A 16,430-nucleotide genomic window follows, 5' to 3' on the forward strand; every position below is an offset into this window, starting at 1 on the left:
AATATTAAACCAGTCCTCGGTGCAAAAAAGGTTGGGGACCCCTGCTCTAAGTCATTAATGAAATAGTGAACAATTAACTTTCAAAAACGCATTTCGCTTAGGATTACATTCAGCTGTCCAAAATGATTACCTCCAGTTTCTATTCTTAATGATTCTAATATCTTGCCAATATTAGCTGTTTAAATGGCCTGAAGTTCCCTGACTTCTGCCTTTCTTCTTTTCTGAACAAGAGAATCACCTCCTGCCATTGTTAGTAAGGAGCTTATACGTTTACTCGTGACTGTGTGGGTTTCCTCCGGGTGCTCTGGTTTCCTCGCACAGTCCAAAGATGCACAGTTGGTAGGGTAATTAGTCATTGTAAACTGTCCTGTGGTTATGCCAGGATTAAATTGGGGGTTGCTGGACAGTGTGACTTCAACACTCGCAACATGCTGGAGGAACTCAGCAGGTCGGGCAGCATCCGTGGAAATGATCAGTCAACGTTTCGGGCGGGAACCCTTCATCAGGACTGAAGAGGGAGGAGGCAGAGGCCTTATAAAGGAGGTGGGGGGAGGGCGGGAAGGAGAAGGCTGGTAGGTTCCAGCTGAAAAACCAGTAAGGGGAAAGATAAAGGGGTGGGGGAGGGGAACCAGGGAGGGGATGGGCAGGAAAGGTGAAGAAGGAATAGGGGAAAGCACAATGGGTAGAAGGAGGCGGAACCATGAGGGAGGCAGTAGACAGCTGGGGGAGGGGGCAAAGTGAAATAGGGATGGGGAAGGGAGGGTGAGGGAATTACCAAAAGTTGGAGAATTCAATGTTCATACCAAGGGGCTGGTTGGAGAATTCAATGTTCAAATGGACAGTGTAACTTGAAGGGCCGAAAGGGGCTATTCCATACTGTGTCTCAATAAATAAATAAATTGTTTTTTTTTCTTCTGGCATTCTCCTAGAGTTGAGCAAGTTATCAAAAAATTCAAGCAATGGATCAACCATCTCTGCAGCCACTCCCTTTAAAACCCTAGACCAACTTGTCCGCCCTTAGTCTCCCACCCCACTTTGACTTTCTCAATACTCTATCCGTTGTAATGTAGACATTTAAAAGTCTTAGCATGTTATTTGAAATTAGCTTGGCTGATATTTTCAGGATCATTGGAATGTGTTCCATGGTGAAGAGTCAAGTAAAAAATATTATTCAACATATTGCACTTTCTTTGTTTGCTGGCCGTTATTAATTCACCAGCCTTGTTTTCTCGAGGCTGGGCTTCCTTGTCCCTATTCGTATATCCATAAACACTCTTACCGTTTGTTTTTATACTACATGCAAGTTTTCTCTCAAAATCAATTTTCTCCTTTCTCATGAGCTTCGGCTGCTGGATCTTAAAAGTTCCAAGTCTAGTCTACCACTAGTCTTTACCACTTCTCTATACCCTACTCTCCAATTTAACATTGCCCTTTCTCCTTTGTTAAGCATGCCTCTTTCTGAAAGAGTCCCTCTTTTTGATTGGGATAAACTCTAGCTGGTTGAGTATCTCCCAGTGTTCAACTACTTACCCATCTCTTAGTCCCATGCTGATTGTTGCAGTGCTCATCATCAAACTGCACTTCGAACTCTTTCAGATTGTGGTCCGTTCCCTCAGGGAAATCTTTAACCAGAAGTTCCCTCATTAATCCCTCCTCATTACACGACATCAAATCTAAAATTTCCTGTCCTGCATAGACTCTGCAAAGTATTGCTCTAAAAGACGTACCTATTACAGTAGAAGAAATAAAAAATGCTATTTTTTCGATGAACTCAGGTAAAGCACCTGGCCCAGATGGATATACAGTAGAATTTTTTAAATTTTTCTCTACTACACTGACTCCTTGGTTACGTAGTGTTTTTAGGGATGCAGTTTCAATAGGTAAATTACCACAATCTTTTTATCGAGCTTCTATCTCCCTAATTCTTAAAAAAGATAAGGCTCCTACTGAATGTGCATCTTATAGGCCTATTTTTTTCTTGAATGTGGATTCTAAGATTTTTTCTAAAATATTGGCAACGAGATTGGAGAATATATTACCTCAAATTATTTCTGCTGATCAGACTGGATTTATTAAAAATCATTACTCTTTTTTTAATATTAGGAGATTAATGAATATTGTTTATACTCCTTCACCCAGAATTCCAGAATGTGTTATTTCATTGGATGCTGAGAAAGCATTTGACAGAGTTGAACAGACATATTTATTTAATACCCTTGAGAAATTTAATTTTAGTTCAATATTTATATCTTGGATTAAGCTGGTATATCTTACTCCTTTGGCTTCAGTATTTACTAATAATCAAAGATCTCCTCTTTTTCATCTATTCCGTGGTACTAGGCAGGGCTGCCCTCTTAGTCCACTACTATTCGATATTGCCTTGGAACCGCTAGCTATTGCTATTCGTGACTCCCCTACTATATTTGGCATTACCCATGGAAATGAGACTCATAAACTATCACTATATGCAGATGATTTACTATTATGTATTTCTAACCCGGGGAAATCTATTGCGGCAGTATTAACTTTGCTTGCTCAGTTTAGTAGATTTTCCGGTTATAAACTGAATCTAGGTAAGAGCGAACTTTTTCCATTAAATATGCAGGTTCCTATTTATAGATGTTCTCCATTTAGAGTGACTACTGACTATTTTTCTTATTTGGGAGTTAAAATTACTAAGAGACATAAGGATCTATTCAGGTTCAACCTTTTACCGTTAATTAATCAGGTTAAACAACTGATTACTAAGTGGTCCCCACTGTCTCTATCATTGATTGGCCGAATTAATGCTATTAAAATGATTATTTTATCTAAATTTTTATATTTACTTCAAACGGTACCAATTTTTATTCCTAAATCCTTTTTTGATACTATTGATTCCAAAATTTCCTCTTATATATGGCAGAACAAAAATCCCAGATTAAGTAAAAAATATTTACAGAAGTCCAAGAAAGATGGTGGTTTAGCACTGCCTAACCTAAGGTTTTATTATTGGGCAATTAATATTTGATATTTAATATTTTGGACACAAGATTGGAATATAATTTCAAGCCCACATTGGGTAAACCTTGAAGGCTACTGTGTACAAGGGTTCTCTTTGGCTTCCATTTTAGGAACTTCACTTCCTTTTGTACTAACTAAATCGAATAAACCAATGGTTAATCCAATAGTTAAGCATACATTGCGAATATGGTTTCAATTTCGTAAATTTTTTGGTTTGAACAAATTTATATTATCAAGCCCTATTATATTTAATTTTTTTCAACCCTCGGTTATGGACCAAGCCTTTTTGAAGGTATAACATGTTTTTGTGACTTATTTCTGGATAACTGCTTCATGTCTTTTGAACAGTTATCTAAGAAATTTGATTTGCCTAGATTCCATTTTTTTAGATATTTACAAATAAGAAATTTTTGAAATACTATGTTGCCCACCTTTCCGACCTCATACCCTACTGACATTATCGATAGAACTTTAGATTTAATTCCTCTTCAGAAGGGATCAATATTATCTATCTATGATATAATTATGAAATTACAGCCAGATATATCTGGTAAAATTAAAAATGAATGGGAAAGGGAACTTCAACTTTGCCTACCTATAGAGAAATGGGATAAAATGTTTAAATTAGTCAGTACTTCCTCTATATGTGCGAAACATACATTAATACAATTTAAAGTAGTGCATAGAGCCCATATGTCTAAAGATAAATTAGCCTGTTTTTATTCCCATATAAACCCTATTTGTGACAGATGTCACTCTAAGGTGGCTTCTTTAACTCATATGTTTTGATCCTGTCCTCTTTTGGAAAAATATTGGAAAGATATTTTTGATATTATCTCAACAGTTCTGCATTTTGATTTACAACTCCATCCTATTACGGCAATTTTTGGATTGCCAATGGTAGAACATAGATCTTTATCTTCTTCAGCCTGTTGGATGATTGCATTTGTTACTTTAATGGCTAGAAGATCTATTTTATTGAACTGGAAGGAAATCAATCCTCCTACTACATTCCAATGGTTTTCCCAAACTATATTATGTTTAAATTTAGAAAAAATTAGAAGTGATATTTTTGATCCTTCGGTTAAATTTGAAGACTTGAAACCATTTATTCAACACTTTCATATGATGTAATTTGACCTTTCCGAATCCTCTGTATTAACTTAAGATATATAAATAGAGGAGCGGAGTTGACGACTTTATTGAACCTGTTCGATTTAAGGTATTGGTCTAGCCTTGTTTTGTTCTGTTTGCTTTTTTGGGTTTCGTATTTAATTCTTTTTTTTGTTTTTTTTTGTTTTTTTTCTTTGTATTTTTTTTCTTTTTATTTCTTTTATTCTATGATTAATCACATCGTGAGTTTGGAAGTCTACTATACCTGTGTTATCTGAAATTTTTTCTGTATATGTTTATTAGCAATAAGACTATTCCATTCTCTTTGTATCAACACTGTTATTTTGTTTATAATCTTGGAAAAATTAATAAAAAGATTTAAAAAGAAAGTATTGCTCTAAAAAGCAAACCCTGACATATTCCACAAACTCTTCTTCAACAATGCCCTTGCAAGTAGCTAATTAACTTACTGGCATGTCTTGGAAGGAAACAGGAGCATTGAGGGCAAGACTATTCAGAAACGTGGAGAACATGCAAAATTCTACTTAGTGCCCAATGTCAGGATCAAAGTGGGGACCCTGGGGCTATGCAGCAGCAACACCTAGGCTGGATACAAATCATCCTCATATAAGTTTAGAGAAAGGGCTTTCATTCCACCAGGAATTAAGCTGCCATTGCCTGAATCTCACTATTCATAGAAGCCTGTGCAGGTTGCAAAGAGAAACAAACAAGATAACATCTGTTGATGCTGGAGATCCAAGCAACACACACAAAATGCTGGAGGAACTCAGCAGGACTGCTGAAGGGTCTCGGCCCAAAACGTTGACTGGACTCTTTTTCATAGAAGCTGCCTGGCCTGCTGAGTTCCTCCAGCGTTGTGTGTGCGCAGGTTGCAAAAAGGGCACTTTTTGCTACATCAGCTTCATTGCATGCAAAACCTTCTTCTCACTTATTTTACATCCTATAATAAAACAGGCATTTAAAATAAGTAACAGAGGAACATGATTATGAGTGTATAAACAAAGCACTGCTCTGCACTCACAGCTTCTCACTGTCGAGAACACTGCTTTTTGCAATTTCCTTTATTAAGTTTCACTCCTGAAAGCAAAGAATTTCACAAAAATAGAATAATCAGTGCAAAGAAGACATCAACAATTTTGGATAGCAATCTCTAGGCTGGAGGCTATTTACACCTACATGCAATTTGTCTGACTCTATCATGGATTGTCTAACTGAGCTCATGTTGCTGGTTGGCAAGGAAACCGGAAGTTTCACCACATACCAATCTACAGAAAAGCCACTCTCTGCATAGGAGTAAAACCATTACGATTACCACAACATAATTTAATTGGAAGAAACTGTTATTTTATGATACTGTCACAAGGATATCATTCACTCAGTCTTTACTTAGTTGTAAACAAGAATAGCTGTTCTACCCTTAGCTTCAACTTTACACTTTCTTAAGGAAAGAATTATCTAAAGGCCAGTTAACATCTGTCAGAGAGATGTTAACATTATTAAAAATGCTGTAGAAGAGCACATAAAAATTCGAGATATTCAAGCAAAGTCAATATGACTTTGTGAAAGGAAATTACTGGTATTGTTTGAAGTAGTAAAATGTGTCATTGATAAAGATAAAACTGTATATTTAGTACCATATTTAAATTTCCAGAAGGCATTTTATAAGAAATTGCAAAGGTTATTGCATATAGTGTTGGCATGGATGATAGATCAGGTAGCTAAAAGGAAACTATATAAACCCAATTGTGTCTTGTTTGCCTAGGTGAAAAGATGTAACAAGTAGTGTGCCACAAGTGATGGGGCTTGAACTTCCTTTTCACAATTTACATAAATGACTTAGATGAAACTATTAAAGGTATGAAGACCAAAGAGATTGCAGAGTGCAAATCAGAAAACCAGAATGCTGCAAGAACACAGTGGGTCAAGCAGCATCACTGGAGGCAGGTTTGCCGATGACACGGAAGTGCTGGGGCTCCTCACTGACAATGATCAGACAGCCTGCACAGACAAGGTGCAAGAGCCTGAGGCCTGGTGCCAAGCAAATGACCTCTTCTTTAATGTCAACAAGATGAAATTTATCGACTTCAGGCAAACTCGCACCGCTCACACCCCTCTTCACATCAGCGGCACAGCAGTGGAGACTGCAAGTAGTTTCAAACTCCTGGGAGTGCACATCACACACAAACTCTCACGGTCCCAGTGATAAAGATTAAGAGAATGGGGGATTCTCAAGATTCCTGGAAACAATGGATTCAGTACCGACTACGTCTGTGACTGCAGTGTGTTTGAATAATGTCTCACAGCTGCCTTCTTTGGAGCAAGATAATTAAAGTTCGCCCAGATCCACATCAGATGTCTCTGGGCTTTTCACACCTTTTGATTTTGACAAAAAGCAGTATCTGATGGAAATTAGACAGAACATTCCTTTCTTAATTAAAGCATAAATTTGACGGATGTTCTTATCTTTGTAATTAAGTTGTGGCTCCAGCAAACCAGGTAGGACATTCTTTTCTTTAATTAAGGTGGCTGGAGTGTCTAACAAATTGATTGTACTTTTGTATCAATTTTGATCAATTTGTATCAATTTTGACTCGACCGGAATGGTTGTCAAGCTGATTGTTCTTTTGTATTGGTGGCCTTATAACTTCTGACAATTCTGACATCGGGCAGTGAACTTGAAGAAATAAACAGGTGAAAAGATAAATAACGATCTTTTTGTGCTGTCGTTATTTGATCCAGCAAAGTTACGTTTACACCAGAATACATCATACACAGTCAAGAAAGCTCACCAATGCCTCTGAGGTTGAAGAGAGCTGGACTTTGCACATCCATATTCACATGATTCTACAGATACGTATAGGGAGCATCCTGACAAGCTGCATCACTGCTTGGTACAGAAACTGCACTGCGGCGAACAGGAGGAATATACAACGGGTAGTCAAAACTGCCCAACACATCACTGGCACCATCAAGGACATATTTACAGAAAGGTGCCAGAAAATGACCAGTAACATCATGAATCCCATGTTGCCTACTCATACAACACACATAAAAATTGCTGGTGAACGCAGCAGGCCAGGCAGCTGTTATAGGAAGAGGTACAGTTGACTTTTCGGGCCAAGACCCTTCATCAGGACTAACTGAAAGAAGGGATAGTAAGAGATTGGAAAGTGAGAGGGGGAGGGGGAGATCCAAAATGATAGGAGAAGACAGGAGGGGGAGGGATGGAGCCAAGAGCTGGACAGGTGATTGGCAAAAGGGATATGAGAGGATCATGGGATAGGAGGCCCAGGGAGAAAGCAAAGGGGGAGGAGGGAAGCCCAGAGGATGGGCAAGGGGTATAGTCAGAGGGACAGAGGGAGAAAAAGAGAGAGAGAGAGAGAGAGAGAGAGAGAAAATACATATATAATAATAATAATAAATAAATAAGGGATGGGGTACGAGGGGGAGGTGAGGCACTAACAGAAGTTAGAGAAGTCGATGTTCATGCCATCAGGTTGGAGGCTACCCAGACGGAATACAAGGTGTTGTTCCTCCAACCTGAGTGTGGCTTCATCTTTACAGTAGAGCAGGCCGTGGATAGACATATCAGAATGGGAATGGGATGTGGAATTAAAATGTGTGGCCACTGGGAGCCTACTCATGGACTGTTTCTCCCTCTCCCATCAAAGAATAGAGTATGTAGCATCCATGCCAGGACCACCAGACTCAAAAACAGTTACTTTCCCCAAGCAGTAAGACTAATCAATATCTCCACCCACTAGCTCCACCACTACTTTATTGTTTCCTGTCAGTCACCTTATACACATCCTAGCATCACTTTATGAACCTACCATCAATGTGTATACGCTACCTTATATATTTAAAATACTTAAAAAAAAATTATTCTGATTTTTTTTGTGCTGTATTGGATCTGGAATAGCAATTATTTTGCTCTCCTTTACACTTGTGTATGGGAAATGACATTGAACAATCTCGATCTTAAGTCTCGAAAGGGTACAAGTCAATATTTTGGATTGCAGCATAAATGAGAGGGAACAGAAAAGACCAGTATACAGCAGTGAGCAGAAGATGGACACAGTTTGACAGGCAGAAGGGACCCGTTGGGAGATGGGGAGAAAGCACTGAACATGGTTGGTGAGAGATGGAGCCACATGGGGAGGGGATGATTGGTAAATGAAACCTGGGTGAGTGAGATGATGGCAGGAATGAGTAAAGGTAGAAGAAAACTAAGCATATAGATGAATGTGTGGGGGAGAAGAGCACCAGGATACGAGTTACCTAAAAATGGAATATTCAACATTCATACTATTATTAAACTGTGTGCTAGTCAAGCAGAATGTGTGGTCTTGCTCTTCCAAGTTACGTTCAGCCTCTCCATAGCAATAGGGTGCAAAGGAGGTTTAAAAGGACATGCAATCAGATATGCCACCCATCTGCTCCTCTACTCATTCCAGCCTCTATACCATCTCCTTCCCCACCCCACCCCCCCAACGTACTGCTATATATTGGCAATTTTTCCTGTTGCCTCTCAGTCAGGATCAGCAACTTTGGCTTACACCTTCTGCCTCCACAGATGCTACTTAACAAAATGGATTCTTACAGTGCTCTATTTTATATCCCACTGTTGGTATAGTGGCTAATTTTCTGAAGGCGCAAAAGCCTGACTTATGTCTAACAGCTCTTCTTCAACTGTCAGTTCCCATCGCAGTCCAGTGAAGCTTTTCCAGCATGACAGTGATCCTGAAAAGCTTAGCTTTCCATTTCTCTGCAAGTATTTTCACAACTTCAAACCTCTTCAACCATCACCTGAAGTGTATAGGAAGAGCTCCATAAATAAAACAGTGAACAAGGTAACAAATAGCATAACAAAATCTACAAGCAACACACATCAAAGTTGCTGGTGAACGCAGCAGGCCAGGCAGCATCTCTAGGAACAGGTACAGTCGACGTTTCAGGCCGAGACTCTATGTCAGGACTAACTACAAAATCTACAAGTCTTTTCTAGCATTAAAAAACATTAAAAAGAACTGATCCCTCCCTAAGCTCTAATTTTTCTATATATTGTGGTCTTTTTTTGTTATCAATAACAGAAGGTATAATAGAAAATAACTGAACTAAAGAAGGTAAAGATGGCAGGATGTAACAAATAAGTGAGGATTTCTGACAAAGTTCGGTAAATAGTTCAACTGAGGCACCAGAGGCCTTGAAGAGCTGCCAACTTCATAGAGACACTGAGACAACATAGATAATTAAAGGCTACTGATTTAATAATGATAACAAAGAAATTTGTTAACCTTTATAGGTAAAATATCTGAAATCCAAAATGAAAAGGAGATAATTATAAACAGAAGGGATGCTGCAGGTGCTGCAAATCTTGAGCAACACAGCAAAATGTTGGAAGAACTCAGCAAGTCAGGCTGAGATAATTAGAAGCGACCAAAATGTATTTCAGAAAAGGCCATAAATGACACTAGTTCTTTTTAAAGAGTTAACAGCTACTGAGAGCAGACTGTACTAAATGTTATGCTCAGATACCGTTTAACAAATTAGCAAAGGATTACTGAACGAGAGAAATTTTAGCAAGAGCAAAACTATAGTCAAAACGAAAGAAGAATATTAGGAACAATTTCTCAGAGTTGTCGGAAAGGATTATCACCATTCTAGGATCACCTCCTATTCTCCATGTCTAACCAGAATTTGAACGCAGAACCAAGCAGGAGATAAAGTCTGCAGATACCACCAAAATTATATAGCAGCTAATTCTGGGAACCTAATCACACAGAAAGACATACGATGATGGAACAGAAAAAAAAGACATGAAATTTGGTGCCATATGTGAAGCATATATTTTGGTAAATTATACTTTACATACGAAATAGGAGTGTGTAATGGAAAATATAAGGGATAGTGAGATAACAAGAGAAGGCACAGTGTAGATGCTGCTGAATGTGAGGGAACACAGGCATTGAAAACATTTGAAATTTGCATCAGGAAAAACTTTGAGGCAACACAATAGCATTATAAAGTTATTAAGGAAGGTTAGCAACTGTCACAAGCTGAAGTTCAAATTCCCGCTGATGCCGGAAATCTGAAATTATATAAACAGGAACTGTGGAAACAATTCTAAAAGCCATCAACTTAAAATATAAGCTGTTTCTCTCTCTGCAGATGTTGTACTCGCTGGCACTAATATCCGATCTCACCCCAAAGAACTCGTGAAGGGCCAACAACGGAGTGTGGCTATGTTTGAAGATATCCCAAGAACGGATACTCACAAAGAAATAAAAATGCATTGCTCGCAGTGACTTAGGAATTTGGAGTATGGGCACACAATTAAAAGTTTGAATGCAAGAGGTTTAGAAGAGATTGCATGATTGATTGAAGAGCATTTTCAGAATCATAGGTGATGTTAATGTTTAAGACAAGGTTAGATAAATCAAAAAAGAGAACTGCCAGAGCAATTCAGCAGGTCAACTAGCATCTATAGATGGGAATGGACTGCTGATATCTTGGGTTGCGACTCTCTCAGGACGAAAAGAATAGAGAGGAAAGAACCAGTATAAAGAAGTAAGGCGGAGGTGTGGGCGAGAGCTGGCAGGCCGGACGCAGATGAGGTGGAACGAGTGGGAGATAAAGTCATGTGGAGGAGGGAAGAGTGGAAATAGCAACAGAGTCTGGGAGGAGACAGGTGGAGGCAAAAAGGGCTGCAGATGATTGAGCCTGATAGAAAACAAAGATGGAGCAAGGAAGGTGAGGTGGGCAAACGTGAACATTGGAAGCTGCTCTTATGATGGACAAATGGAGCAGGTGGGCAGAGGGAAAGAAGCTGGGATACAGGGGGAGAGGAGGGGAGGGGAGAGTAGAATGGGGGATGTGATATCAGGTACAGTAGAACGGTGGGGGCGGGGTGCAGGTGAACCTGGGTGAATCAGATAATACAGAAGTGAAAGTACAGGTGATCAAAAGCAGAGTTTCAACTTAAATGTGCCTAAATTTTTAGAAGGGTAAAAAGACTAGCCGAAGCAATGGTGTGCTTCACGAGAAGTAAAACTATTCCGTCGATAGCTACGGCAAGGGTGGGATGAGTTATGTCATAGTTGGAGGAAGAAATGATAAGGTCATGTAGTACTAAAACAAGCCACCGCATACACACTGATTATCAAACATCATTGTTTACCACAAGATGAAAGATAGCACTCAGCCAGCAAGTGGCCTGAACATTACAAGAGAGAGGACCTACCCCAAGGGCCGAGGAACATATTCTATGGTAGATTCTCTTAGTAAACTACAGAAATTTTCTCAACCAATACTGAACGGTGTGACCAATTAGAAGTAAACAAATTTACTGGTAAGAGGTGGTGGGAGGAGAAGCTGGATGATGCTACAACACTGGCCTAAAACGTCATTACAATCTGTTTGCAGAACCCACCATTTGATTCATTAGGTCCACTTCTACCTGGAGCAGAAGCGTAACATTTCCAGCACAGCTGAGTGCCTGCAGCGCAAGGTGATTTTCATGTCTCAATCGCAAGTGCTGCCCACAGAAACCCACTTGATACCAGCTAAACCAAAGGCAGACGCCAAAGGATCTCAGCAGAGCGGATGCCAGCGAGGGCGTCTTCTCTGGCAACTAGAACTAGGAGTCACTGTTTGAAACATATGAGGTTGCCTACAGAACAAAGACGAGGCAAGTTATATCTCAGTTAAAGAAACACAAACATTTGAGAAGGCAGTGGGAGAAGAGTTCTTGACTATTTATAAGTAGAGGTTGTCTGATTCTTGATAAATTAGGGTGAAACGATGCCAGGGATGTGAAGTTGAGATTCAGATCAGCCATGATCTCATGGAATGGTAGTCTAGATGCAAAGGGTCAAGGGCTCTAATCCTGCCCTTTGTATGTTGTTAGCTTTAGCAGATCTCAGAAGTAACAATGCAGAATCAGAAAAATAAAAGATGTCAGTACATCCCTCTATTGTTGCTTCAGAGAGAGAGGGTGGGAATCAAGGCTCTTGTCTCTGCTCCTCAACAAGTTAATCTTAACCATTACCTCTCAACAGTGAAACTCTATGATAAGTTTAACTTAAAAATTAAATATAGCGGGAAAGTATTTCCTTTATTCAAACAATTCTCTGTATGTAGCTGAAGGTGTTAAGAGCTGATAATTTCAGAAACTGTCTACCAACACTGAATAAGCCTTCAATGCACGTATCTGTCAATGCACTGTCAATAGTGCAATTCTGGGAAAATATGCTCTTACTAGTTCAGAAGCTAATTCCGTTATCTTTACCAAGAGCCATTTCAGCACAGGCCAGAAATCCCGTTAATTACCATCTCAGTTTTGCACTCGGGACTACATTCTCGTCAGGTTACCAAAACATCAAGGCATTATTATTGATGTTTTAATTTTATGCTCAAATGAAATTGTTTGCAACAAAAACATACCAACTTCAAACCGATTTCTTTATCTGTAAAGTTTCTTGTATTTATTTTGAAAGTCAGTTCGTGGAACACACACTATTCCTGACCGAACATGAAGCATTTCCTAAATCTTAAAGTTACACCACCGACAGGCCCAGCAGGAAATTAGATCCCGCTTTCAGATTTTTAAACTTCATCGAGCAGACTGTCGGAGTGATTTTTTTTAAGCTGAACTTCTTCTTTACCTGCAAATCTCATCCTGATTCTAACAGCCTCCGTGAATTCATTGGTTTCTGCCTCCCTGCCGTCGAGCCTTTAATTTTCTTTCGCCTGCAATTAGAAACTCAAGAAAAAAACTTTACATCGACAAACACCGAGGCGCAGACTGATGCCGTCATCCTACATTGGAAAGCAGAGTCGGTACTTTCCCACCTGCAGCGCCCCCGACAGTACGGGCGGACCATGTTAACCTGCGCCTTCTGGCTGTACGGTAAAGACCACCGTACTGGTACCATCGGTCGACGTGCAGTATGAACCGCGGGGGAACTTTGGGAATGCCGGAGAATGTGTGTCGTGGTTTCATACTACGGGTTCTTCAACCATCTCCGGTCCATCGCATTTCTGTTCCAACTTTCTCTCTCTCATCCCAACCACAACAAAGATAGGACTCCCCAGTCCTTACCTCAGACTTCCCACCCTGCAAAAACTCATTTCAGGGAGGTAGCACCACCCCCGGTCGACCTCCAAGGGTGTATGTATACAGAACATTTGATTATGAAAGAACACAACAATTTATTTGATCACATATTGAAACTATTCACACACACGCACACACACACACACACATATATATATATATATATATATATATACACATACACGCACATAGATTAGGTTCTACTTTATTGTCTTGTGCCGAGTACAGATACAAAGCCAATGAAATACAGTTAGCATCTGACCAGAAATGCAAAGAATAGTGTTTGCAAAATAACTGCGAATAAAAACTAAGTGCGACAGCACACTAGTATAAAAGTACTGAGACAGTACAATATAGGTGCAATACTGCTTTGTGCTGTGATGAGAGGTTCAGCAGTGTCACAGCCTCAGGGAAGAAGCTCTTCCTGTGCCTGCTGGTGCAGGAGCGGAGGCTCCTGTAGCACCTACCGGATGGGAGAAGAGTAAAATGTCCGTGGTTAGAGTGAGATGCATTCCTGATAATGCTTTTCGCCCTGCCCAGGCAGTGTTATTCCTTGTTGAGTATTTTGTTGGCAGTCTCAATGCTAATAGCTAAATGCCAATGCAAATAGCTTTTCTATTTCTTTTGCAAACTTTCCTTGTACTGTGATGTGGCTTGCTTGGCAGATTTGAGCATTTTGCCGGAGTATCAACCTCGTAACAGTCTGTATCAATGAATTTGTTAATTTTGCAAGACATCAGATTCACAAGTGTTTTGTGAGACAGCTGACTTTTGAATTCTGTCCTAATGTGACGCACCATGCTGAATGCCTTTTCTACATCACAATGAGAATTTGGCAGCACCAAAAGCAGCTTCATCAACTGGCAGAGTTCTTTGAATCTCAACTGCCCTGTGCTCACAGATTTTACTTTGGACAGCTTCCTCCAGAACTCATCAACTGGCAAACTTTTGTAGTTTGGCACCAGTCCTTCAAGGTTAGTTGAGACATAGAAACCATAGAAACTACAGCACAGAAACAGGCCTAATCCAGGACCTCCAAGTGGAGCTGTTCTTTTGCATCTGCCTTGATCACATTTGGAAATCTCTCTGCCAAAGTCAAAATCTGCTCTGGGTTCACCTCATCTTGGCTCTCTATTGACCACTGACAGATTTTTCAAGATTTGGTCTCTCAATGACACCTGTTAAACTCACCTCAAAATTTCTTTTACAGTCATTTAACCCACCATAGGCAATGGAAAAGTCACTGTTGCAAACAGTGCAGCGAGCAATACTGTCATTATTTTGACCCTTATTAGGCAGGGATACACTTTAGTGTAGTCTGGGGTAGGTTTTATATTTTCTTTTTTTGGAACACTCTGCCATGGCGCTGCAGAACACTAAACTGAACTGATGGATAATGAAAGTGAGAGAGAGGTCAACTGTAGAGCCCGCCCACAGAGAAAACTGATAGATCTACTTAGCACAAAGAGAGACCAATCAGGATGCTCTCTCTGTCACTCTCTCACTACGTCTGTCACTTCCTCTCTTTGTCTCTGTCTCTCTCTCTCTCCTTCTCGCTCGCTCTCAAAAAAATCAATTTCTGGGATATTGTATATAATTTGTGGGCGGCAGGGAGCCGCTATCTATATAGCGGAAGACTCTCGGAACTTCTGGGAGAGGTGGGATGTCTGTTACCTTCTTCCATATTCCACTATATTCAACAACTTGAAAAGCAAATCAGCGATTCCAGCACACACTTCACGTTTATAGCATTCACTGCAATTTAATTCCTTTTCGCAGACACATCCAGACTTCATCCATCATTTCTTAGGTGCATCTTTTCATTGAAAGTTAAACTTCAACATGTATTTTTAGTAACTCCATCACCACTATTCATGGAGAGAGCATCAGGATCATTTTATCTTTCCTGTTGCCACTGTGTCAAAGGCCTTTCCTATATTCTACGTTTCCCTTCTTCCGAAGTTCAAAGTAAATTTATTATCAAAGTACATAGACTATGTGCCACCGTATATTACCCTGGGAATCATTTTCTTGCAGGCATTCACAGTAGAACAAAGAAATACAATAGAATCAATAAAAACTGCAGACCAAGAAGGACCAACAACAACTGATCTGCAAACGCACAATTACCAAACAGATAAATAAACAGGCAGATGCCACTCGTCAGCCGTTGTTGACAACTCGTCAAGAAGGCCTTGGGAGTTAACCTGAGGAAAAATCCGGAGCTGGGGTCCCTAAGACAGTCGTTTGTTAAGTTCAAGGTTGACTGGCAACTCCTCGGATGCCACTAGTGCCTAACTGTATCAGTCTCTGCCCTTCCTTTGGATTCATCAGGTTTGTGGAGAGGGGGAGCTTGCTGCATGGGCAACAATTTGCTCTCCATATTGTACAGCCTTGACTTGTGTATTGACTACGAAGGTAGCTAGGGCACAACATTCATGGTCAACCCTGACCAACAGAGGCCTCACAGATGAATACATACATACATTCATCATACGTGAGAACATGAGGTGCAGATTACTTGAACGTGAGTCCATAGGTTGTGCGATCAGTTCAGTCGAGTTATCCACACCAGTCCAGGAGCCTGATGGTTGTCTGTTCCTGAACCTGGTGGTGTGAGTCCTGAGGCTCCTGTGCCTTCTTCCTGATGGTAGCAGCGAGAAGAGAGCGTGGCCTGGTTGGTGGGAGTCCTTGATGATGGATGCTACCTTCTCGTGGCAGCTCTCCTTGTAGATATGCTCAATGGTGGAGAGGGTTTTTCCTGTGACAGACTGGGCTGTATCCACCACTTTCGTAGACTTTTCCATTCTTGGGCGTTGGTGTTTCCATACCAGGCTGTGACGCATCCGGTCGGGATACTGTCCATAATGCATCTACGGATATTTGTCAAAGTTTTAGGTGACATGCTGAGTCTGTGCAAACTAGAGGCACTGTTGTAATGCCACTTGTGTGCTGGTCTCAGGACAGATCCTCTGAAATGATAGTGCCAAAGAATTTTAAGTTACTGACCCTTCTCCACCTCCAATCCCCTAAAGAGGATTGGCCGATGGACCTTTCGCTTCTTCCTTCTGTAGCTTATACTCGGCTAATGTTGAGTGAAAGGACGTTGCTGCAGCACCATTCAACTAGATTTTCAAACTCGCTCCTATATGCTGATCTGTCACTACTTTTGATT

The 16,430-nt window shown here is 40.3% G+C and overlaps 1 protein-coding gene across 1 annotated transcript in view; it reads right to left on the reverse strand.

Annotated features, from left to right (window-relative positions):
• LOC134356265 (ataxin-1-like) overlaps positions 1–12,937 on the reverse strand; it is a 32,741-nt gene extending 19,804 nt beyond the window's left edge. The window contains exon 1 of the mRNA XM_063067074.1: positions 12,804–12,937. The gene's annotated coding sequence lies outside the window, so the exon portion shown is untranslated. The remainder of the gene's footprint in view (positions 1–12,803) is intronic.
• Positions 12,938–16,430: the final 3,493 nt, after the last annotated feature.

Source organism: Mobula hypostoma, chromosome 14 (assembly GCF_963921235.1).
Source record: "Mobula hypostoma chromosome 14, sMobHyp1.1, whole genome shotgun sequence".
NCBI classification, from domain to species: domain Eukaryota; kingdom Metazoa; phylum Chordata; class Chondrichthyes; order Myliobatiformes; family Myliobatidae; genus Mobula; species Mobula hypostoma.